This window comes from Anser brachyrhynchus, assembly GCF_964034855.1.
Source record: "Anser brachyrhynchus genome assembly, chromosome: 2".
Taxonomy (NCBI): domain Eukaryota; kingdom Metazoa; phylum Chordata; class Aves; order Anseriformes; family Anatidae; genus Anser; species Anser brachyrhynchus.
In genome coordinates this window covers 20335936-20363327 of record NC_137695.1, presented here as the reverse complement: position 1 = coordinate 20363327, position 27392 = coordinate 20335936, and the positions used below count along the sequence as shown (strand labels likewise).

Below are 27392 nucleotides of genomic sequence, written 5' to 3'. Positions count from 1 at the left end.
CTTTCTTGCTATCCCTCATACTAGCCTTTCCCTGTTATCACTGCACCAGACTTCCCAAACCCTCCGCATATATTTTTCAGCAGGAACTACTGCCTGAAACAAACACAAGTGTTCGACTGGTTTACACTGCTTGTGATCTCTTGTCCACACAGTGAGAGCCATTCAAAATGAGCAGAACTTACTTTGAGGTTCTTCCTTTCTTGATACATTCTGGAAGTTGAATACTGACTATCATATACATCATCCCCGAGAACATTTCAGATTCAATAATAAAGTTATTGCATTTCATGTAATTTAGGAAAATTCAGCTGCAAAGCTTAACAACTGAGGAGACAGAGGGGACTGGATGAAAACATACAAACATGCTATCAGCAGCAGGCTGACTGGAAGACACTTTCTGAAAAAAGAAAAAAAACTAAACAATAAAAGAAGCTTAAGATCCTTTTATTTTAACTGAAGAGGAAGATAATACAGGAGTCATTCTGTTAGCATTTCATTAGCATTTTCTTCATCAAAAAAAATCTGTCAAACACTAGCATGTATCCAATTTCAAAACGTACTAAATTGTCATCACCATCTTCTCTTTATAGAACACCCCCAGTGTGCTTGTACTTTGCAGGTAATGCTCAATCCTTGACACAGCTGTTTATAGTCTATATAGACAACACAGGAGAAGCAGTAATGAAGGTCAATTAGGTTGGAAGATGGAAAAAAACAAGAATGTATTTGTACTAGGCTAGGAGGGATTATTTTTTGCTTACTTTCTGTATTTTTTGTGTCATTTTACTTTTAAAAAGTAAGCCTTAGTGAGGATGCAAAAGAAAAGCTAGGATTTAAGGGTCCCTTTGAATGCTTGTTCACAAAGGAGAGACTTGAATGAGAATAGAATCAAAACCTGAAAGACAAGGGTGAAAGTGAAGGGAATGAAAAAAGGAATGAATAGTTTTGTATCATCCAGCCAGATACAGTCAAAATCCTAGACAAAATAGGGCAGTTCCTGATCACATTTAGAAAGGTTAGAGAGAGACGAGAGAGGGATCTGGATATTCAAATAATGAAAAGGCAACAAGCAAACCACCAAAGCTAAAACAACAGTTTCAAAACAGAAGTGGAGACAAGAAGGACACTACTGGAGATGCAGTGAATGAAATGCAGTAGGAAATGTTATCAAACTGAGGGAAAAAGAAGAGGAGTGAAAGTTACATACCATGGTTCTGATTATGCAGGACAGGAAGACGTAGCCAGTGGCGGTCAAGGAATTGCAGTAGTACAAAGCCTGGGGGAAAGAGGTGGACAGGTTTTGCCATGGTTTCATTTTATTGGCAGAAGGCCACGTGGAAAAGTCTGATGTAAGGAGGGAAAGATAATCTATTAAACCTATATGCAAACTATGTATATAAAGTCCCAAAAACAGATTAGGATACCCAGGAATGAGTTACCATATTAGAAGAGAAGAGGCCTAATGGAAGTTCTCTTTCCCCACACTATAAATAAAACAACACATAAGGCACTAAAAGATACCACAAGTGCTGGCAAAACCCATACTCAAACCTGAAAAAAAAAAAATCTGAAGCCTGCAGGAGAAAAGCATTTTCCATGCAAGTGATTAATGACTCCGATATCAACAAAAATACCCAGATATTGCAAGCGTAAAAAGGTCTCTTATGATGTAGCCAGGTAAAAACGGTTGTTATTAAGTCTAGAGTGCAATTTGCTAGGTTGTAAAGGAGACCAGAGAAGAGACTGTCAAACAGAGAATTAGCAATAATAATGTCAAGGATAAGAGAGTAGACAACATTTTCAAGCAGCACTGAAGCATAAGGGAGAAGGAAAGTGCAATTGGGGATGCTAGGGAAGCTGAAAAGAAAAGGGCAATGTTGCCAACACTTTGTTTTAATCATACCCACAAAATTCTGATGATAAATGAATCTCTTATCTTGTGTCTGTACAGAAAAGGGCAGAAAGCGCTTCTAAGTGATACAGATTCTATGCTGTCTTAAAGAGAAATCACAGCTCTGCGTTTAGGAGCATAAAAAAATTACCAGACCTTGCTTAGTTCTTCTAATTCTTTTCTAATAAGGGCTACTATGCCATTTTACTGTGAAAAGTATTCTGTATAATTACTGCATAATTACATTTAACTGTTTCTGAATACATTCTAACAAGAGGTGAATGAAAGAAATACAATACAGATATCCCACCATCACTGTTGCACCGTGTTATTTCAACGTAATTTCACTCTGATAAAAGATTTTATCCCCAAGCACTCATCCTAGACATGAAGAAAAAGACTTCACTTCTTGAGCTGTTCTAGTTCTCAATATCAGCTGATTCCTCTAATCACATCTCCTCTTCAATCTTGCAGTTTTCCTTCTCCAATTTTACTCTCTTCTCCTTTTTACTTGGATCCTTGCTCACTCAGAGCCTCTGTACAATCTCTTTATTTCTCATTCCTCCTCCACAGTTTTTTTGCTTTCATTCTGCCTACTGCCCTCTTTTCCAGCTCTCTGTACACTGTAAGAAATATTTAAATAGAAGATCTCACTTCCAAAACTGGGTTCCTCTGGCAGTTTCAATGGGCTGGGGCAGGCGTGTGTTGCTAAGCAGCACTTTAGCACCCTGTGCAAGGGAAGGCAGCGAGCTCTGCGCTGCCAATGCAATGCCCAAATCTGCAGAGAGCAAGGGGCCTACGCTCCTCAGGCACGGGGAGATCAAAGCCCTGATAATTTTTGGAGGTGTGTAGGAGGACAAAGGCAAAAGTATATTGTCTTTTTAATTGAAAATGTAAATAAGCTTTCCTAACCTGTCCTCTATATGCTGTTGCCACCTCTTAAAAGATGAGCAGCATTTTGCAACCAAAAACTACTTTTTTTCTCTCTTTTTTTTTTTTTTTTTTGACAAGATCACTGAGAAATAGTGTTAAAACCAAAACCAGAGTCCAGATCTCTGGATTCATAACCGGTTCACCAAATCAGGAGACCTCTCGTCTGCTTTGTAACTGCATCTGACCTTCTCAAAGGTCTATTCAATCCCACAGCACAGCAAGTCCCCATGTATTTTGGACACTGGGCACAGTGCTGATGCAGTCCCTGCCAGGTAAGCCCCACAGTGCAAAGCAACCTACCCACAGCCAGTGTAAGTGTGGTCAAAATCATTGTATATGCACAGATAAATGGCATGGCGTGGTCCTGCTGCACTATCTGAACTGTGGTACCATTAGAGGGGACTACTATCACCATCTCATCCAAATGTAATTTCCAGGTCCTCTCTGAGGTCTCTTCTCAAATCCCAAGTGCAACTGACTACATATGAAGATGTATATACTGTAAGAGCCATGCCCCAGACCCTGTACCGGTTTTGAACCCAAGTCTAGATGTCTTAATGTGTCACTAAAAACCATGACTACCAGCTTACTGGTAGTCCTAGTAGACCCCAGAACTGAAGGCCTTCATCTTGGAAAAGAGATTGGAGGATGAATGTAGGGGTGTCACTGTCTTCTCACAGAATGATACACAAATGTATTACTCCCTCACTACATCTTACTGGCTCAGATTTTACCCAGTGCCTCAGACATCATTTTTTAATCTTTGGATCCAGGTGGGCAAGATGGTGATGTTCAAGTCTGGCCAGATGTTAACTACTGGGCTTTGGAACGATCAAGGCAGTCAGCATGCACGCCTCAGGATTTCAGACAGCTCGGCCTCTCTGACTAGATGGTAACCATGGATGGAGCTTGCACCTTTCTTCTGGCACCCTCCGTGTATAAGGTCACAAGAACACAGACCATAGAGAGCCACTGCACTTAGTTCTTTGATACATAAAAAGCCAGGCAAAATACCTAATGCCAAGGCCTTATTCAAGTCCAAATCTACAGAAAAAGACCAGAGCTGAAGCCAGAAATGAAGGCCTTACACACATTTTTCTTTTTTTTGCCCTGAAACATTTTGCTCTGAAACTAGCCAACCAGTCAGCTGATGGCAGACCAAAGACATGGAGAAGCCTTAACATCTCTTACTCTGCCACTAAAATGGGAAGACATCCTATGTTTAACAGAACAGGAGCAACATTTTAAAATATACCTAAGTTGTTTCTAGGGGAAAAAAAATCAAAGAGAATGAAGAAGATGAGAAAGTTTTCATGGTAGTAGCAGGAGTTTATTGGATTTAGTAAAGATTTGCTGAGAGAAAAGTCTTGTTGAGAATAAATAATATTCACTTAATTTTTGCACTCAGCAAGATATGGGACAGATGTATTGCATGAAGGTCATCAAATAGTATGGGCAATAGTCTTGTGTGTTGGGCAAAAGAGAGTAAAGAGAAAAAGACACAATATACATACATCATACAGTAATAGTTAATACATATATATGTAATCTGATAGATACAGTGAATCCAGAAGTTGCTTGAATGACATCAAAATTTTTCATACTCATTAAATCTAAGAGCAGTTATGTATGCTTTGCAGATTAACCAGCACACAACAGAATCAAGATGGACAAGTTACATGGCTGGAATAAAGGCTGAACAGTACTCTGAAGGTAATATAACTTATGTTACACTTGCATTTATTAAAGTTTGAAGAATTAAAAATTTCTTACTTCTGTTCTCAAGCTGTAATTCTCATCAGAAGACCTCTGCTTAAACATTTAATCCTCCCATCATTTTGGGCTGATTTTCTCTGATGTTTGGGGATTTAAAACATTTTCTATACTAAACAGTAAGCTGACACAGTGCCAAATTCACACTTTAATTCCAGGTTCTTTCCTTCATCTTTTACAAATTACACAATAGTGCAGAAAAACTGTTCTCATAATGTTCCAATCATTCTTCAATGAACATACATCTTAAATAGAAAACACAGGTGCTTAATAACTGAAATGTTTTGCACTCTGTATCTTGAAATAGTTACATATAAATTTATGCAAGTTTGTAAATTCATTCAAGAGAACACAAGTATTTACTTTACTATTTTTATTTAATATATATGCAATAGCTTCCTACCACAGTAAATTCAAAACATGTTCATAAGAACAAATAGAATACAATTTAGTTCTTAAGCAGGACTTCTCATGAGAGCAGCACGTATCAATCAATTTAACAGACTAGAAAAATGAAATAATTGCCCCCTGTGAACTGGCAGAATTGGGGTTGCTGCACACAGACCTCAGGTCTCCGCAGACTCCAGAAATCTCCTAGCCATTGGGACAAAACTGCCACCTTGGGCACCTGTGCTTCTTCCCAAAGCAGCCTGATGCTACCATGATCACAGCCTGCTACCTTAGTAGCATCATTATAAGTGATAATTGCAACTTCTGCTGACAGAACACCTGCATTACTGAATCCAGTCATTATGTCAGAAGCAGTCATGTAATCAGTTCATTACGGAAATTAAATAATTTGTTCTTCTCTGGAGATGCCCGTTTCAGATACCTTAAGTGTATTCCACTTTTTAGATACTTTCCCAGAATTTTTCTTAGGAGTCACATTTTCCATTATTTCATTTTTGACTATGCAGCAATTGGGAAGGGCACCTCCAGAAATGATAGAAACAACAAGCTAAACAAGTCAGCACTATGATATTCTTGTTAAAATGTAAACATCACCCTGGAAAATACAAACTAGCACAAATCTGCCAAAAACAATTTCAGAAAGGTTAATTTATAGAAAAGGACTACAGGGACTAAAATTGTTCAGTCTAAAGAGACAAAGTTTGAGGTGAGCCATGATAACAGTGTTCTGTGTAAATTTTTAGAAAAAAGCCAAGCTAGCAATTGTTCTCCATGTCCACTAGGAAAAAAAAATAAGATAAAACTGCAGAAAATAAACTTAAGCTCAGGAAAACTATGAAGTATAAGGACATAATGGAGCAAGGACTCTAAGAAGACTTAAGTTGAAGAACAGATGAGGCAAATATATATTCAGAAATACTGAGGTATACGTAAGTGCTACTGCAGTGTGAGAAGTACTAGAAGTTGGTTTCCAGTCTTTAGCTCTTTTGTATGCATACATGAAGACAAATGCTATGTTTGCTATATTTTCCATAATAGACACACAATGCAATGAAAATACTTATATTGATTTGTCACTTAATGTTTAGGAGTGTCATCATAAATGCTGATTTATTTCCACTTGAGTAGATACAATGACACTTCTCTACCTCTCCATAGTATTGCTATATATCCTTACCCATGTGTGCCGAGTAAAGCATCCCAGTAGAGAGCTGCAGTGGGTACATACCTGGTCACTCATGCTGGAAAGCTAAAATAGTCTCGGACATGGTACTAGGTACTTGTGTGCCACCTACTACATAAATCTGTGTCTTACCAAGGTTACTCTGATGGACCAACTAATCAAAAAAACAAGTCCCTGCTGGTCAGAATCAATATTTGAAGTAAATTAACTTAGGTATGCAAAAATTATCAATTTTGATTATATAGGACCTATTCTATGAAAAAAGATAAAATCCTAATTTATGTATAGGCTGAGGTATATTTCTTGCATAAGATATTATAAAGGCAGAACAAGCAGTGTATTCATAATTTCCCTTTCACTTCACAGATAATGTCAGAGTAATACTTATGAGACTATGGGTACATCTATAACTAGGCCAGAAATAAAATATTAAATGCATATCTTACGGAAAATTTAGCTCAGCAAGTAAATGAGCATGGAAATGGCTGCTCAAAAAATAAGTAACAATGAATTAAATGGATATTTTTCCCCCATTAGTTCAAATATCTGAGTCTATGAGTTTAACTTGAGCATTTAATTTTTAAGAAACAAGGTTTTCAAAAAAGAATTTTATCTTCTTTCAGAGAAAGAAAGTACTTCTATGGATTCTCTCACTCACAGATTTCAGGTCACCATGCTCTCCAGCTTCAAAGTTTTTCAGAAGTGTTTTAATCGCTCAAAGAATGACAACAAAAATAGACACAGACAACAGTCATACATGGGCCAACTGTTGACTTCCTTGCTAAATCTGGATCCATGTATTAGCTGGACAGCTCATTAACGTTAACCATCAAACTTAAACACAACGAACATTGCGTGAATAAGAACATTTCTTTCTCAGTAAAATATTCTATTCATGTTGTGGATGAGTTGCACAGACCTAGGCAGGAATCTAAAAGGAACAGAGGACTTTCATATACAATTGTATTTCCAAAACACTAATAAACACATCAGAATTTTTCTACCTTCAAATAGTTAACCAACAGAAAGAACAATAACAAATAGATAATAGCTATTTGTTTCTTGATTTTTTTTTCAAAAGTCATAAGTGAATGTCACACGGCAGGCCCAGGCTAGTGTCTAAAAGCAGCAGCAGTAAGCAGTCTCATTGTTTCAACACAACTGGGAAGGAAAAAAATCCAAAAACTGGAACCAAAGTGAGTATTTGCTCTATGGTAATTGCACTACCAGTTGAATGATTTCATGTTGTGAAAGGTAGTGTGGCGATGCTTTGCTGTGGACTGGATTTAAACAAAACAAAAAAGGAGAGAGAAAGAAATCTGGCCATTCTGTAGGCAAGGTATCACAACATGTTTCTGTTTTCTTTCTGAAGTAAATCCAGCCATTGTAAGGGCCACAACTTAAGGCGGTTAGAAATGTGGTCAAAGGAATATGCTGGTGTTGCAGTGCTGACTAAAATTCATGGTTACATGCCAACTACCACCTCCATAGAGCCTGGTAAATAAAAAAATCTCATGACTAACCAGCAGAGTATTCTGAAAATACTGCTTTCATTGCCTACAAAATTATCAACAACAAGAGAAATGTTTCCTGAGCTTTTAAATTAACAGAAAAAGTTAAATTTTAATATTAGTTGGTGTTTGTTTTTTAGCGTGTTTGTTGGTGTTTTTTTTCTTCAATTCCTATTCAAAAAAAAAAAAGTCAGATCTCTATTATTTAAGTTTAAGATTTATTAGGTATACAGTATCATAAGCATAGATATTCTGTCCAAGAATTTGTACATCTCTTCCTTCACATATGTAAATGAAGATTTAATAAGAGACAGGCAAAACACAGGAGATTACAAAACAAATAGAGAGCTCAGAGACAGGAGATAAATTGCTGACTTGGACTTAGGAAATTAATTTTTTATGAGAGACCACAGAAAGGGTTCCCATACACTGAACACACATTAATCAAATTATTCTGAAAGGGCAAAACTAAACTGGAAATTAAAAAAAACAGCAGTCCATCAGATCTGATACTAGAAGGAGGTAGCCCTTTTGTGCTGTCTAGCTTCTGTGTTGCTTGAAGTGATGGAGATCCTGTGTCTTGGAAGAAAAAAGTCTCTGCCTGTTGGAGAGCCCATCATATTGTGTCACCACATATTTCTGGATCTAACCAGAAGATTTTACTTCATTGTTCGCTGCATGTGATCCCAGTGACTAATCCAGTTCTGTTTTTGTTTGTTTGCTTTTCTCTGTGCATTTAGAAAAGTACATTTTAAAATAGCAGAGATGTTTGCTGAGTTACTTGACTTTTTTCATTAAGATTTTAAAAAGGTATATGACTACACTCACGTGTTTCGTAAGATTTTTAATTGGCTGTGAAATACATTTTTCCTCATATTTAAAAAAGTCAATCCAATATGTAACTCAAAATTCAAAAATATCTCAGCTGAATGAATTCTACATCATCACTTTTAACAGAGTTCATAAAAAAATCCAATCTTCATGAATTCATCAATACAAAATAAATTATATTTTATTTCACCTAATTTTCTTATAGTTTTATGCTTGAGGAATTCACACTTGCACTTGGCTGCTAGACCCAAGATGATTTCAATATAAAGTTCAAATGCGGAACAAGAGATCACCAACAACAGAAGAACAAATATTCTCCTTCTTAAGTAGGTATATAAATACCTTGAAATCCAAGATCTTAACATCTTTTAAATTGATACAGTTCTGAATAACACCAGAATCTGAAGAAGGCAATAGTGCAGGGACACGATCTCCTAGAGCTCCATATGCGGTGAGGTAACAGAACTCAAAAGTCAATTTTAAAGCAGAATGGAACTACTGAATTCTTCCTCTCTACAAACCTGCTTAAGTATCTATGAAGCACCGATGGACTGAAAACACGAGGAGCTGGTAGGAGTTCCAGAAAATGGAGATACTTGGTTCTGACAGCTGGTCAGGAACAACTACCGTAAGTTAGCTCTCACACAGGACAAGACTCATTTCTCGCAATGTAAACCTCTCTATTACCTGAGTCAGCCCATGGAGATGAAGTTAACGTAACTCGCAATGAATAAAGTCTGTTTCACCCGTCATAAAATGAGTCAGATGAACTGAAACATCTTTAACACCTTTATTTCTTCGCCAACCACAAAGACGAGCAACTAGAACTATTTCGGCTTACGTACATCGGCATGGGATGTATCAAAGGTAGGTGAGATGAATGCCACCCACAGTTTTCCAGAAAAGGGGACATGACAATAGGATAACAACCATAATAGCTTACAAATGTCTGAAAGCAGAAAGCTAAACGTTCAACTGAACAGAGCCATGTGAATGCCACTTTTAAAATGCTGGTTATTTCCTCTGCTTTCTTACATTACATACAGGAAAAAAAATCTGAAGAAGAAATCACAGGTATGAGTTTGTATGGTCTTAGTAAATTTTCTGAGCTTCATAGGAACCTGAATAACTTAATTTCACAGGGAAACTGTATAGTAGGCTGAGAGGCAAAACAACTATTATTATTTCACTCTATAACAGCAATCTGTTTGGCCCTGCACAAAACATCCACATATCTGGCCTAAGAGTTATTTACATGTTCTAAATTGAAGAACACAAACATTTTATGCTTTAAAATATATACAGAACAGCAGACTGAATTCAGGCCCTATCAGAGGATGTTTAGTTTTGTTTTATTTATAAATTTGTTAAATTTATTTGCATTTTTTCCTGGGGTTGGGTCTGTGTTTAAAGCAGACTCTAGGACTTTGAATAACACTCCATCTGTCTCAGAGGTGCTTGCTTAATTTTTGCTTTCACAGACGTTTTACACAAAGAGCATGCTAATGTTGGGAATTTCTCAGTTTCTGAATTCTTCTGCAATATATTGCAGAGGAGGTAAACAGAAACCTTGAGTCCTGTTTGCAAAGAAATGAAAGACCTCAAACACTTCAGAAAACCTTAAAATACACTAATTACAAATATTTAAACACATGCAACAGCCAACACTTCTCTAGATACTTCCTTTAGCTGTCAAAAATATATATATATTTCTTTTTAAAACAAATCTCATGACACTTAATCTCTGACATACTTCTAACTTATCTCTAACTTATACTTCTCTCTCCTGGGAATGCAGGCGTAACACTACATGAAAACAAACCATGAGCTCTCTATCTTACAGCTTGTTCCTGATGTTAATTTAAGTCTTACAAAATAAATGCCACATTGGAATTGCAGTCCCATGGAAGTAAATGGCCAGAATTCCCATTTTCAAACTCACCCACAAATTGCAGTTTTTGAAGGGAAAAAATGAGCATTATCTAAAACTAAAACAGGACAATGTACAGCAATGTGAATCCCATTACATAAGTGACATAATAGATCAACCAGTGCAAAGACATGTATTGCAAGATACATTGTGAAGATAGAGGTTATTAGAAACACTCAGCTGAAATACACACCCACATTGTGTACTTGATTTCCTTACAACATATTTAGTTATAAGGATATTGTAGATATATTATCATAAATCAACAAATCTGTTTCCGCAACGTGTTACTAAGCAACTGTAACCAAGACCTTCTGTAAATGAGATTAAAATTCCAAGGTAACAATACTCAGATACAACATCATATTTAATAGAAAGATGAACATGTTCATATTAAAAGAAAAATGTCTGTTTAATGTTATGGTTTTCGAACTAGTTTAGATACCTAGAAAAGTAAATCTGTGCATATCAGTTGTAGGCATTTCTACCATACAATGAACCATGCAAAGATCCATCGATCCTAGTATATTTTTCAAAAAAAAAGTAAACAGAAACTTCTTCAAATAAGTCTCATTATTTGTTATACGCATTTAGCTCTTCTACTCAACACTATCCAAACTACACAAAAAACTACTTTAAATAATGTATTAGTATTACTAAAACTATTAAGAAAATTTCACACACAAAAAGTGTGAAGACGTACTGTAATACAGTAGTAATTTTCTTGCTGTATTTAGAAAATTAAAAAAAAAATCACCAGTATACTTAAATATAAGCACCTTTCTAATAACTGACAGGATTTGGTATGCTGCATGTCCCCATCATTCTAACTCTTAGACATTCGGTAGGCAGTAGTACCAAGGAAGGTAAAAAAAACTCTAGTTTAGAATCAGACAGAATAGACCAGAATATACTCTAAGCAAAAGAGGTTATCATAAGCATGCGAAACCTTTCTTCCATTGTCACTGTTGGCTTCCCATAGAGTTTCAGACAAAGTTCTAATTATTGCCTTCATCCCAAATGTGACTTAATATTTTAAGAAGCAACCCAAATTTAAGGGAGGAAGACTGGTTTCCCATTATACTACTACTGGCTAAGTAAAAGTCTATACAGGAACAGAAATCATCTGCAGTGGAGACAGAACCTTCCTTGAAGAAATTTGTTCCTTACTCAGCCCGGTTTTCAGGAACTCAGGGCCATCACAAACCCTTTCTGCTCCAAGTACATTCCATTTCTTTGACACCACCTTCCTTTACACATACACGCATCTTCGCAAACAGCCTTGTTTTCTTTAAACCTACAAAAAACCCACACTGCATATACACACCACCTGCTGGGGAGAAGATGAGAGAATAAACATGTGACAGACATTAATCATGTTGCTTAATGTGCTCCTGGCAGGCTCTCAGCTACCATGGCAAGGAGAATCATTTAACAACCTATGTAGATAGAACAGAAAGGGAAACTTGCCAGCATTATTCAGTCATGACTTTTAAGTTCTTTTGCCTGTTTTAAACATTTAATGAACATATAATATGTGCAGTGCTCTTTCCACTCTGAATTCTCACAGAGTGACAACTTCATCTGTACTCCAACCTTCCTGAAACATTGCATTTCTGCATCTTCCCACTCCTTTTTCAGGCAGGCTGTGCTTTAATGTGTCCCTGTTTTGTGCCATTGGTACTGTTCAGTAAGTACTTCTCTCCCCACTGCTTACATATTTCTTGTCTTACAGAAATGGCTACTAGTCTTAATAATTTATGTCAGTTAAAATAAAAATTAACCACATTCTCCACTATCCTTGTGTGTACATCTTTTTGTAAGGTCGATAAAAAGCTTTTCTGCTTACAGTAGGAATGAAATCAAACCATAACAAGATATTTCTCTGAGCATGCCTTTCCCTCTGGGAAAAGGGTGACAAATTTAACACTCAAAAAAGTACAATAAGCTGTATTTCTTAATTCCTTCCATTGAGAAACAGAACATGGAGTAAGCAGAGACCTACTTCAATTACTCTTCAGAGACTCTATACACTACTGTTTTCCTGCAATGGGAAAAGCTTGTGTGACACTTCACTGGTCCCTCCTTTGAAATGATGCTCCAGGACATGAAGAATTTCAGTCTCCCACCAGAGACATTTATTATTTTATAGTATTTTTGTCTATCAGCTTCATGTAACTAAGCCTTCCATGTAAATCCACTAACACTAGGCACTACCCAAACGATTGAAGTAATTGACTAGTGTGCTATTCAAGTGTTTTACATTTAAAATGACAGCATAAATAAATGACATTCTGACTCTGCAGGATCTTTCTCTTTGTGCCATCACTGCATTCCTGGTTTAAGTTCTGATTTTTTAAAGGAACGGCAAGTCTTTTCTGCTTTTCTGTATTCTGCAATCTATATTGCAAGTTCAACACAAAACTCCTATGCATCAACAGAATTGTTTATGAAGGTCTACTTAGTACAGGCTTCATAAAGATACTGGCATATGGAAAATCTTTCCAGCTCAGATGTCTGTTTCTAACAGTACCCGTTGGTTTCATATCCAGTGCCTTCCAACATACTAAAGGTGTGATTAAGCCACCTCTATTCAAAAATAATCCCATCACTTCTTTGGGAAAATTGATACCTGCTTCACAATTTGTAGGGTTCTGAGTACAGATGCTTTCCCAGCTCTTGCCCATCTACTCTTTAATTTACTACAATCAATACAGACGACTTTTAAGGCTTTTGATACCATTTCCCACATTCTCCTCAAGAAACTGGCTGCTCGTGGCTTGGACTGGCGTACGCTTCATTGGGTTAAAAACTGGCTGGATAGCCAGGCCCAAAGAGTTGTGGTGAATGGAGTCAAATTCAGTTGGAGGCTGGTCACTAGTGGAGTCCCCCAGGGCTCAGTACTGGGGCCAGTCCTCTTTAATATCTTTATCGATGATCTGGATGAGGGGATTGAGTGCACCCTCAGTAAGTTTGCAGATGACACCAAGTTAGGTGCGTGTGTCAATCTGCTTGAGGGTAGGAAGGCTCTGCAGGAGGATCTGGATAGGCTGGAGCGATGGGCTGAGGTCAACTGTATGAAGTTCAACAAGGCCAAGTGCCGGGTCCTGCACCTGGGGCGCAACAACCCCAAGCAGAGCTACAGGCTGGGAGATGAGTGGTTGGAAAGCTGCCTGGCAGAGAAGGACCTGGGAGTACTGGCTGATAGGCAGCTGAATATGAGCCAGCAGTGTGCTCAGGTGGCCAAGAAGGCCAACAGCATCCTGGCTTGCATAAGAAGCGGTGTGGCCAGCAGGTCTAGGGAAGTGATTGTCCCCCTGTACTCGGCTCTGGTGAGGCCTCACCTCGAGTACTGTGTTCAGTTTTGGGCCCCTCGCTACAAGAAGGACATGGAGGTGCTTGAGCGAGTCCAGAGAAGGGCTACGAAGCTGGTGAGGGGTCTGGAGAACAAGTCTTATGAGGAGCGGCTGAGGGAGCTGGGGTTGTTCAGCCTGGAGAAGAGGACGCTCAGGGGCGACCTTATCGCTCTCTATAGGTACCTTAAAGGAGGCTGTAGAGAGGTGGGAGTTGGTCTATTCTCCCACGTGCCTGGTGACAGGACAAGGGGGAATGGGCTAAAGTTGTGCCAGGGGAAGTTTAGGTTGGATGTTAGGAAGAACTTCTTTACTGAAAGGGTTGTTAGGCATTGGAATGGACTGCCCAGGGAGGTGGTGGAGTCACCATCCCTGGAGGTCTTTAAGAGACATTTAGACGTTGAACTTCGTGATATGGTTTAGTGGAGGACTTGTTAGTGTTAGGTCAGAGGTTGGACTTGGTGATCTTGGAGGTCTCTTTCAACCTAGACAATTCTGTGATTCTGTGACTTTTTCGGTATACTTGTTTTACAGCAGATACAGAAATGGTGCCTTGAAGAAATAAACAATGCTGTTTATTTCTTTAAAGAAAGTACCAGATCACTTATTTTTCTTTTATTTTACTTCAGAAGAAGAACTTTGGAAAATTAATGTAAGCTTTATTACAAGTAACAATGAAATGAAAAAAATCTGAAAAAAAAATGCAAGGAATGTATGTACTGAAATGACCTACGTAATTCTTTCCAGAATTAACATTTTTCAAGTAATAATGTATTTTATGGTTCAGTATATATTTTCACTATAAGAAACTAAGGATAGAAAAACAATACCATTAATTTTTGTTTGTTTGTTTGTTTTGTTTAGCACTTACAGGTACTTTCTTTCAAATCTAGAATCAAAAAATATCTGTTTCAGATGAAAGTTGTTGTGCATACAGCTGTGAGGAAAGGTAGAGGAATCATTTTTACCTAAACTTCAATTTGATCACAGTTACTAAGCAAATAGTTATGTTGCAATAGAAAAATGTACAAAACCGTAACAGGTCATTCCACTGTGAAACATAAGGAAGCATCAATGAATCAAATATAAAGTCTCCCCAACTTTAACACTTTCAGCTAGAACTCTCAAGATAGTACATGGAGCATAGTCTTTCTTTTGGATTGTAGATATGATGCAGAGCTGTTCCTTGCAAGATAATACAAATTGACATAGTCTATATCTTAGGTAAGAAAACCCACCCATGCAAATAGAGTGCCTCTTCTCTGAAAGGTTTTTTTTCAAATAAGATTTAAATACAGCAACAGAATCATCATTCATAGGACACAAAAACATGTTTATTCATAACTTCTAATTATTTTAAGTTTAAAGCTAGAGTCCATTTCAAGAGTATATTAATCACACATGACTACAGAAGACATCAAGTTCCAAAGGAAGTCTGATATACAAGACTAAATTTTATCTGTAAACTTTATTTCAAAACCAAAAGCTCCAGCAGATACACTATCAGTTTTAGACCTTGAGCTAAAACCTTCTAAAATGATCCTGTAGTGAGCAAAAACCACAGAATGTAAGGAATTCAATTCAAAATTAATTCTATATGTCTGTGAGAAAATCAAATTTGAATATATTGAGATACTGTCTTTGTAAATGTTTTAACAGCCTTGTGATTGTTTGGAGTTAACTATGTTCCAGATCCTGACTTCGCTTTCCAGGGTGATATTCAACATACTTCTTGTAAATACTCCTTCCAATACATTGCTTGGCACATTAAAGTAATGGGGAGTAGACCAGAAATTTAATTGAAACCTACTTGAAATAAGATAGAACACAGCTGTCAATAAAACCCTAATAAAATTAAAAGAATATATGTCTAATAAGAAAAAAGTGAAAATTAGAGACTGTTACAACTGTAAAGCCTATGTGTTAAAGTGCTCTACAAGGACATTAGTACTATGAACTTCGTTTAAACTTCCTCCTGCACTTCAGGGAGCAGCAGAGCGTCTTGCATGCAGTTGCTTGAATGTACTCATAGTATTCTTAAAATTACCCATGATTGGGAAAAACTTTTTTAAGAATTGTGACTCAATTTATTTTTTAAAAATATTCAAAATTTTCTTCAAAAAATTATCTTCTTAAAATGGCTATTCTTCACAAGCTATATTACAGAACTCCAGCTGTACTGCAACTCCATGCTCCTGAGCAGTGTATTCTATCTCCTTCCACATTTATGGGCTATTTACCAATGCCTGTAGTGACAGGACAAGGGACAACAGTTTTAAAGTGAAAGAGGATGAATTTTAATTGGATAGAAGGAAGAAATTTTTCACAAGAGTGGTGAGCCACCAGAACAGGTTGCCAAGAGTAGCGGCAGATGCCCCATCCTTGGGAATGTTGAAAGCCAGATTGGACAGGGATTTGAGCAACCTGATCTAGTGAAAGATGTCCCTGCCAACGGCAGGGAGCTTGGACTAGGTGATCTTTAAAGGTCCCTTCTAACCCAAACCATTCTATGACTTTATGACTTACAAACTGTCATCATAATGCTAAATGTAACATACAACTATAATAAAGTTAACATGCATAACTGACATAGATAATATTTTCATGTTTTGATAAAGTTTGTTTCAGTAAAAAACATGTAAGCAAAATAAATCCAAGTGATAATGCTAAATACTTTGTCCCTGGAATTAAGCATTCTACTACTATAAACCCAAGATAGTTAAAATACAGATTCGTACATGAGGAAAAAAACAAGTTTAAACTGGCAGATTCCTGCAAAACATTTCCTAGTAAGCAATTGTTCAATTGAAAAAAAAAATCAAAACAGGTATAGAATTAGTATAAATTATTACTGAGAACTGTTAATCTAATATGCTATCAATGTGTTTCATAACAATCCATCTGTTCATGAACGCCCGCCCAGTTCCGATTTCTTCAGCATGAGAAGTATAGCTACTATTAACTGTGTGTATCAATGCCTGTTATCCCAGTTGTGTAGTGCCTTATTGTAACAAACATTTTAAAAATACACATCTAAAGGAGACCCTGAAACATTTCCAATTGAGATCCAGGATGTACACAAACAATGCACATGGAAATACAAGGGAGACACATCTGTCTCTCACATCACGGGCAGTGTCATAGCACATCAGACGTTGAATTAGTCACACTTCAAGTATGCAATAGAGATGAGAAACCCATTGGAGAGATCTGAAACTGAACAGCCAGGTGGCTTTGCTGATGCACAAAGAAAAAATGGGAGAAGAAAACAAAGGGGCTGATCTGCTAACCTAACAAAGTCAGTCAGAGCCTGTGTCTACAGCACAGCAGAAAGGACGGGATGGAGCATGCTATGTAAAAGAGGAGCTGCCATTCCCCTCAGGGTGGAATAAGTAATTAGAGAAAAATAAACATTTTTGCCCTGTTTCCTTCAACTTCTAAAAGCACATTACAGTCTCCTTTGCATCTGTACCCAGTTTGACAAGCTTAAATTTTCCCTTTGTTAATACATTCCATGTACAGTATTATTCTGCATAGGAGACATATAATCTGTCATTGCCTTTTGGGTAGTAAGAGAGATTCCTGCTGCTGACCCAAATGAGGCTTGAAGCAGCAGTAACTTAGTCATGAAAGCAAAGTATTTAATCAGTGCAAGGAATTTGTATATTACTCTTTTGAGCTTCTCCTTCACAAGAGCACAAGTCACCCTGAAAGAAGGTCTTAAGCATACAGAATTGATCCATGTAAAGGTTTGACCAGCTTCTCTTCAGACTTCAGGATGTCTTTCCAAACTTCCTGAAGTAACAAGAACAGAAATCCCTACTTATAAATATTTCTAACTTTTCCTAGCTTACAAAAATATTAATTGATACAGAAGACGCTTAGTAGCCTATAAAACCAGATAATCTATTACATTTAAAAACATGCTCCAAAAGTAATTATCTGCCTATGCTGAGTTGTTCATAACTGACAAATGCAAAAAATTAACACTACCAATCTAAGTTATTACTGTACAGAAGAATATCCATTCATCTCATTGGAAAAAAAAAATGTTCACATTTTGCCTGCATTAGACTATCAGAAAAAATAATCATATATGCTGTTCTCATTTTCACATGATTCTCATTGTATTTCTTATTTTCCCCTCAAGCTTTTCATCTTCATGGCGACATTATTTAATAGCCTAATATTTCAGTGTACAGAGACATTCTTTTCAGGGGCACAAAATTAAGTGAGAAACTGTATTTTATCGCATTGCCCAGAAAATCCTTATGAATTTCTAATTTGATAACAATTTAAAAACTTCACTGAAAGTTCCTCAAAGCAGGACTTATTCTTCGGTACCTGCAGTGCCAATAAATCAAGTCACATTTCATATAATAATGGTATCTCTTGTTCCGTTCTGAATATCAATTTATTATTGTTAAAATAACAGGATTAACAGAACTGAGCCTGAGAGTGAATATTCCATGACAGTCCCTGCAAGAACTGCATGGAAATGTATTAGATGGAGAAGACTGGCCATTAACTCAGTCAGAGCTAAACTACTTGGCTCTTTCTTTTCCAGCTTCTTCCATCCTTGTTAATCTGGATTTCCAACATTTCTGACACAACCATAAAACAAACCACATAGTAGTCTTAAAAGTGAGCTACCCAAGAATGGCTGTGTTTAATCCCCTTTGGCTAGCCAAAGTTCTTCAGTCAAAGTAAAACCAAAAGCTCCTGTCATACTCCAACTGACCATCCTCTAGGAGAGTACCCCACTCGCAACCAGGGCCAAAAATGTGACCGTTTCGGAGATAACTGAAAAGCTCATGTATTCTTGTAAATTATTAAATCATTTCTCTTTTCCATCTCTGTATCCTTGCTTCCCTTGCATGCATGCATTCTCTTTATCTCTCATATAAGTAAAGTAGACACATCATCACTGTTAAGTTTCCCTTAATATTTATCGTTCAGTCTCATTTACTAGACCTGTCAATCCCTTTCAGATATTTCAGGGAATATTATTCTTCTAAATATATCTCTTGATACTTTTCCTCCAGTCTGGTTTTCCCTTTCTCCATTCCTCCTACAAATTTTGTGATAATGCTATCATATTTCAACAAGTTATGCTAATAACTGTTGTAACAAACTTCATCTCTGTTTTCTGGTAGCCTGACAGAATCATATCAACTACTACAAAATAAAACTCAGAGACCTTTATATGTTATAGCAAAATTTATGTCTAATACACCCACATGATAGGCCATTCAGCAACTGTTCTTGCACAATGCTTCTTCCAACAGGCATTCCTTCTCTATTCCCCCCCAACTTCTCTACTACCCTTCAGATACTACATCAACAAAAGCACTACCATCATTGTATCAAGCACACCAGTAGCTTAAATATATATACACCAAGTCCCTTAAAAAGCTTTGGTTTTAAACACATATTTTTTCAGGTAGGTTCTTTAAAACACAGACTGCAGCCTCCCCTTAGTATCAACACACCAAGCACTTTGCCAGTTCTAACTGTGGTAACCATCTTCTGGTCAACCGCTCACTGAGCACTTCCGCTGCCAGAAATCCTCACGTTGGCCCCTCTTCTTTCTGTATGACCTGGCAAACCCAGTCAGGAATGTCCTTCCTCTTGCATTCATACATGCGCATAAGCATTGCAATACAACACATGAACACCCCACTCGCTGTGAATGCATGCCACTCGACACTGTTCAGCAGGAATAGTCCCTGGTTCTGTTTTTTTTTGTTTTTTTTTTTTTTAATTTATTTATTTAAATAAAGCAACATTATGGTGTTTCTTGTGGCGCTTTTTTTTGTTGTATTTCTTCTTAATTTAGGCAAATTATCTCATCTTACCACTTTTTTCCTCTACAAAGCTTAGCCACTTGCATTTTAATTAAGTCTAAAAGCAGTATCTTATTCTCTTAATCTTTCCCTAAATATTTCTATTTATAGTACTCTGATGCTGGAAGGAATTGTATTACAAGTATTGAATTCCTCCAGAGTAAAACTGAAACAAAACAAAATGAAAACAGCTATTATCATTTAGCTTACCTAGTTCCAAAAATATATATATATGCACACACCTGAGGTATGAAATAACTAAATTAAAATGTAGTATGAATTTATTTTTAAATTTGTGAAAGTGGCATTAGAGCAATATACCTGTGTGAAAAAATGCTGCCATTTAGAGAGACAGAACATGACTGACCTCCAAACATTTGCTCTTCTAAGGAAAAAAAAAATCCAGATGAATTTTGGAAACTGTGAATGAAGATCTTAAAAGAAGGAAATTTACACAGCTTCTATACAGTTTTACATTTTAAGAAACACTCTTTAAAGATTACCTATGCACCTCCCAGAAAAATCTTTTGCAATATATGCTTAAATAATTACTGGTCAAATTACAATTAGTTTTTCATTTCCAAAACTAAGCTGCCATAGACCCCTCTCAGCTGTGACTTTGATGGCACAATTTTATGTCCTCCTCACATTAAGGTATTATGGAATCAACTATGGTCACACACTTCGACTGCAACTGAGAGCAAAAGGATTTTGGGGAGTGGAGGGGAAAGAGACAGCTGAAGGAGGAAATACAAGAAATTGGATATTCTGGACTGCTCGTCATTCAGACACTTTCACCTGATACAAGTAAAAGTTACACAGGTAACAACCCTGCTCTCTTCAGCCTCCACAAATACATCACAGAAGAAAATACCATGTTCAACTCTGATACACTATCAGGTCTAATCTAACATCGAGAGAAGAAATGGACTAATCCATGGATCAAGAAAGAGAATTAACAGCGTTTTTTTTAGCTTTTCAAAAAGTTGCTGTGTGAGATTATGTAATTAGGAGCAGAATGAACTGGTTGATTTAATTTACATGCAGACAGACCAGTTATTCAACAAGTACTTCACTCACCTCTTCTCATAGTAAACTTTTCCCTGCCTACAGTCTCCTTTGTAAGGAACCAAAACATCACACAACTGAACCGTGCACTCTACATAGCTTCTATAATCTCTAAATTCAGCAAAATTTCTGTAAGCACCCCACAACATTAAAAGTATAAAAATAATATTGATTGACCCTCAGCCAAGATTGTTAAGTTGTCTGGATAATTATGAAAAGCTTCCAGTGACATTATATGTAAACATCAAAAGCTGATAATTGGCACTGAGCTGACTGACTTGATGTTGTCGTTCTCCATTGTCATCATCTACTCTGAAAATTCAAAGTGACATGAAAGGCTGGAACACACACATATTTTTCTTAAAGCTTTACAAAGAAATAGCCTATCAGGTCAGCAGGTTCACTTGTGACCATCAACAGTATTAACAGAGCAGCACAGAAGTTCAAATTCAGAAAAGTGAAAATACGTTTTTTAAGTTCTTTAGCAAGTATGACAGGAAATTATATGGCTAAGAACATTTAAAACCCCCAAACAGTTAACTCACAAAACCATTAACAAAACATACCATCAAGATTTCACAGACTCACTACAACCAGTTATTACCCCTTCCAAAGCTCAAGCTGTGCAATGCAAATAAGTAAACAATGTGGAATCACAAGATTTCATCTGTTTTCCTTGTTATGCTGCCTAAATATTTTAGTAAATATAACTGAAACAAACTTCATCATTCTTTAGGTATGACTACTGTAAGTGATACCTATTAAGAAAAAAAAAATTATGTTGAGTATTAACAGTGGTTAAAATACCAACGAGCAAAGAAAATCACAATTAATGAAATTGTCTCTCAGTAACTACAGTCCCTGAAGAATATTTTTTCTTTATCTTGTGAGAAGAGTATTTTTCTTTATCTTGTGACTATTGGTACCAAAGAGATGTATAAGCTCTTCCATGGAAAATTACCTGCACTCTATGATGACCAATGACTATACAAATTAAAACCATGTATTCACATGAATCAAGGCAAAAACTGGCATCAGGTTTCCACACAGCAAGGATTTCTACAAACATTGCTTGCAAATAGCTTTGAATGTCATATTTATTGCAGTCTTGCATTAAAATAAAATAAAATAAAATAAAATAAAACATATAATACTCATTTGCAAATATTCTATTTATTTGCCCTAGCAATGTCCTAAGTAACAGTGAACTGCAATTGTACCTTTGAAGCAATTATACCAACTAGCAGAACACTAAAACATACATTCCAAACATAGACCCTCCACTCACACTGGATACTAGACATGACAATACTGGCTCAGTATAGTCTAAGAATTCACCCCTCTGACAGAAAACATGAAAAAACTTATCTCCCTTGGGGCAGTTTTTCTACTCCATTTGCACCAGCAGGGAAGCAGGCTGGTTGCAACTAAGCTGTAGCACTCGACAGTGCTTTCCACAGCCTGCAACAACCCAAAACAAAGGACCTGCTGGAGCACAAAGAGTTCCCTCCCTGAATACTCACCAGCACTTTCACGTAAGGAGTCATATGCAGGTCTCATTGAAACACACGATCAGGACACAGCCAACTGAACACACTGAAATGGAACCTGAGAAATATTTCTGCATCCCATTACTCAGATACAGTCATAGGGATCAAAACATTTGACTCCTTCAAACAGTTTAAACTTAAGCATCAAACACCTTTCTGAGATTCAAATAAATGTTGCCTAAGAAGCTCCTTCAGTCGGTCTAGAGAGCAGCCTTGGATTCTTGTCCTATGCTCCTTTCCATTGCTGGATACCATAAATGCTAATTTGGACTTAATACTCAGTTAACCAAGTCAGATACCACAGCACCAAGTAGCAGGAACCTATGCTTCCTCTACAGGAGTTCCTGCAGCTGTTCTTCACATTTAAGCAGGGTTTGCCTGAATACTAACAGTTATTATGCTCTTTCACAATTTTGCTTTCTTCTTCTGCTGAATTTAACACCTGATCTAGCACTTCATGACTAGGCAGAGAAGTACTTCAATCATTCATCACTGCTCACTATTAGAAGGGAAGGATGCAGAGAGGTACATACCAGGCCCAATACCATTCTATGCTTTCACCCAGCAACCTGGAAGATGAAATGAAGATTGCACTTATTAAATTTGCAATGTGCTTACAATCTCTCTGGTGGGGGAAGGTTGATAGGATGGAGCTGTAAGCACATTAGAGAACAGAATTAGGATATAAAATGAATTTGACAAATTGGAGAAACAGCCTGGGGAAAAAAATTGGAGATTTAGTTCAATCAGTACCAAGTAGAAGATTGTACACTTTGCCAAGAATAATTAACTGTTCAGATAATGGATAACAACAACTGATGATGATGCAGTTCTGCATAGAAAGATAAAACCGTAGCCTACAACAATCTGAATATGACTCAACAATAGCTTGACTTTGGGAGAAAATAAAGTGGCGAAGACTGCACTGGGACTTAGGAGGAAAATATTATATGTGAGTTGCATGGGCACTCTTCCTATTCTACCAGTTCTGGTAATGCTCCATTGGGCACTACAATTCAATACATAGATGGACCATTTGGAGAAACATGAAGGTAGAGAAACAAAAATAAACAGAAAATATGATCTGTGAGGAAAGACTTAGAGCTGTTTTTTATAGAAAATATGACTGAGCAGAGATGTAATAACTGTTCTCAGATACTGGAGTCCATACTTAATGGGATGCTGAATCAGAAATAATGGACTTTAACGATATATGCATATTTAGCTCTGTCTTGAGACCCTCTGCCTTGAGCCATTTTTCTAACAGTTCTGTTATTTGCATTGTTCATTTTATACTACATCCTATGACAAAAGTCTTCAATACACAAAATTTAAAAAGCAATAAAGAGTAAATCTTTGCCTTCTAGAAAGGTTTGCATGGCAGTTTCTGGGTTATTTCTTTCATAAGAATGACCATTTGGGGATGGTCTATATAATAGCTTATTTTTGAACAAACAAATGATCAGAAACAGCTGGAAAGTCCCAAAACTGAAGAAAAAATAATAATAATGATAACTGGCTGTAACAGTAACTCCGGCATAAAAAAATCTGATTCCTCAACCCAAACTCAGTGTTATCCTTTTACACTAAATAAGGTGTTCAGTAGCAGCTGATGATGGAAAAGTAAAAAACAAAAATCTGTTTACCCTTTGCACTCTCTTTCCTGCAACTCCTAAAAGTGTCGCCATCATACTTCAGAAGGATTACTCTTGCTGTTCCTTACCAAGCAATTTTCTTTCTTATTGCCATATTTAAATTGAGAAATATTCATCCACCAAAATCAATATTGAAAAATAAGATAATGCTAACTAATTTTATTACAAATCATATCATCACATACCTGTCCACCTTCTAAAAGATTCCTGACTGGTTGAAAGAAAACTGATGCACATTTCACGACTAAAATCAAACCCCCATACTGAAGTTTCTCTGTAAGGGCAACAGATTCCATCTGACTACCAGCAGCTGCATTCACTTCTAACCTATCTGACTGCCCAAAAAGTTGTACTGTGTTCTTATCATTTCCAAGCTGCTGGATAAAATAACTGACATTTTACACCTCTTCCCCATAGTATTTTACAATGTATAGTTTGACTGTATTTGTAGATCAAAACTATAGTACAAGTCTTCTAACATCACAATATTTCAAATGTATTTGCATATCTATTTCCTACTAGCGTGAGTTAAAAAAAATAAACCTAGAAAAAATAAGGCGATGATGAGTTTTTCTTCATGTCAATAATCCATGCTAAGACTGATGGCAGTAGATTTAAATTTCAAAGTTATGTAATCGTTCCATATGGTGACTGTCATAAATAAAAACTTGAATGAAGCTACCCTGTGTGCAGGCAATTAGCAAAATTTTAGATACTAAATATTTCAGAAGGATTTATTCCAATAGTGAGGCTGTTTGCCTTTGGCAAGAGGGTATATCAGGTATGCAGGAGCTTAAGCTATTAGGTTTTGCAAAAATTAAAAAATACATCTCTGTCGGATGTGTTCACACATGCAGGGAGTCTTGTTTGCATCAGCAGGTATAGCTAATGTGGAAAGAACATTCCAAAAATATGCATTTCAGCTTCTACATTTTGCATAAAAAGTAGTTTTGTGTTTTGGTCTGGTGAATCTGTCAAAAAAGCATTTATATGAATATTCGTAAGAAAAAGTTACCATGTAATCATCCTACACGATTCAATCATTTAACAAGCTTGAGAACTAGTACACAGACAGTTAGTTGCCAAAATCACGGAATCACAGAATTGAAGGGGTTGGAAAGGACCTCGAAAGATCATCGGGTCCACCCCCCCTGCCAAAGCAGGTTCCTTACAGCAGGTTGCCCAGGTAGGCGTCCAGACGGGCCTTGAATATCTCCAGAGAAGGAGACCCCACAACCTCCCTGGGCAGCCTGTTCCAGTGCTCCGTCACCCTCACTGTGAAGAAGTTCTTTTGCATGTTGGTGCGGAATTTCCTGGGCTCTATCTTGTGGCCATTACCCCTTGTCCTGTCCCCACAAACCACTGAAAAGAGGTTGGCCAAATCCCTCTGTCTCCCACACCTCAGGTATTTATACACAATGATGAGATCCCCTCTCAGTCTTCTTTTCTCCAGGCTGGACAGACCCAGGTGTCTCAGCCTTTCCTCACAGGGAAGATGTTCCAGGCCATGTATCACCTTTGTGGCCCTCCACTGGACTCTTTCCAGGAGATCCCTGTCTTTTCTGTACTGGGGAGCCCAGAACTGGACACGGTACTCCAGGTGAGGCCTGACCAGGGCAGAGTAGAGGCAGAGGATCACCTCCCTTGACCTGCTGGCCACGCTCCTTTTAATGCACACCAGGATCCCATTGGCCCTCTTGGCCATGAGGGCACGCTGCTGGCTCATGGTCAATCTGTCATCCACCAGGACCCCCAGGTCCTTCTCCTCAGAGCTCCTCTCCAGCAGGTCGTCCCCCAGCCTGTACTGATACGTCCGGTTGTTCCTTCCCAGGTGCAGGACTCTACACTTGCTCTTATTAAACCTCATTTAGTTTCTTCCTGCCCATCTCTCCAGCTGGTCCAGGTCTTGCTGAACGGCAGCACAGCCTTCTGGCATGTCGGCCACTCCTCCAAGCTTTGTGTCATTGGCGTACTTGCTGAGGGCAGACACTATTCCCTCATCAATGTTGTCAATTAAGATGTTGAACAAGAGCGGACCCAGCACCGACCCCTGGGGAACACCACTAGTCACAGGTTTCCAGCCGGACTCTGCGCCGCTGATCACCACTCTCTGAGCTCAGCCAGTCAGCCAGTTCTCAACCCACCTTACTGTCCACTCCTCTATCCCATACTTTCTCAACTTTGCTATCAGGATGTCATGAGAGACAGTATCGAAAGCCTTGCTAAAGTCAGGGTAGATGACATCCACTGCTCTCCCCCCATCTACCCAGCTGGTGATGCCATCATAGAAGGCAACGAGGTTGGTCGAGCACGACTTCCCCTTGGTGAATCCATGCTGACTACTCCTCATAACATTCTTCTCTTCCAATTGCTTGGAGATGGCACCCAAAACAAGCTGTTCCAACACCTTTCCAGGAACAGAGGTGAGACTGACTGGACTGTAGTTTCCCAGATCCTCCTTCTTGCCTTTCTTGAGGACCGGAGTGACATTGGCTATCCTCCAATCTTCAGGCACCTCTCCTGTTCTCCAGGACCTTTCAAAGATGATAGAGAGCGGTTCGGCGATCACCTCTGCCGACTCCCTTAGCTCACGTGGATGCATCCCATCGGGACCTATGGATTTGTGTGCGTTAACCCACTCAGATGCTCCTGAACCACTCTCTCGTCAACCAGGGGGGAGCCCTCCATTTCCCAGCCCCTTTCTCCTCCCGCCAGGGTCAAGGAGTCCTGGGGGGGGGAGTCCTTGAAGCAAAGACTGAAGCAAAGAAAACATTCAGTATCTCCACCTTCTCGGCATCTCCCGTTACCAGGACACCCCCCTCATTCAGTAAGGGACCCACATTATCCCTAGTTTTCCTTTTATTGTTTACATACTTTAAAAAAAAAAACCCTTCTTATTATCTTTTGTCTCTTTTGCAAGCCTCATCTTTAGGTAGGCTTTAGCCTTCCTCGTCGTGTCCCTGCAGGCCCTGACAACACTTCTATACTCCTCCCAAGAGGACAGGCCCTTTTTCCACATTTCATAGACCTTCCTCTTCCTTTTGATCTTATCAATGAGCTCCTTGCTCATCCACGCAGGTTTCTTGCCCCCCTTCCCCGATTTCCTATTCTTAGGGATGCACTGGGATGCCATTCATTTCCTAGCACCATACTGGTTATTTGCAGTTGAGAAGAATAAGCTCTGAGTTTGCAAAAAATAATAATAATTACTTCTTTTATTATTATTTCCATATAGATAATATTAAATACTTGTTTAATATATCTGTAGATGTTGAAGCAGAACAAGGGTTCAGATTTGCGTTAAAGATACCTTGACTTAACAAGTCTTTGTATTACCCAAGCCATTTTAATCATCCTAACCCTTCTTCCTAACCCTTCTAACCTATGTGAATATTCAGAGACATGAAGTGTGGCTCATTCACCTGCACGGCACCAGGCTGAACTGCAAAAATAGACT

General features: G+C 37.9%; 1 protein-coding gene across 8 annotated transcripts in view; it reads right to left on the bottom strand.

Annotated features, from left to right (window-relative positions):
- Positions 1-27392, bottom strand: part of NEBL (nebulette) — a 260561-nt gene that overhangs the window by 228359 nt on the left and 4810 nt on the right. For 4 of the 8 annotated variants that reach the window (XR_013945801.1, XR_013945802.1, XM_080578264.1 and 1 more), the window contains exon 2: positions 1208-1276. The exons of the other annotated variants lie outside the window; for them this stretch is intronic. The gene's annotated coding sequence lies outside the window, so the exon portion shown is untranslated. The remainder of the gene's footprint in view (positions 1-1207; positions 1277-27392) is intronic. 8 annotated transcript variants of the gene reach the window in all.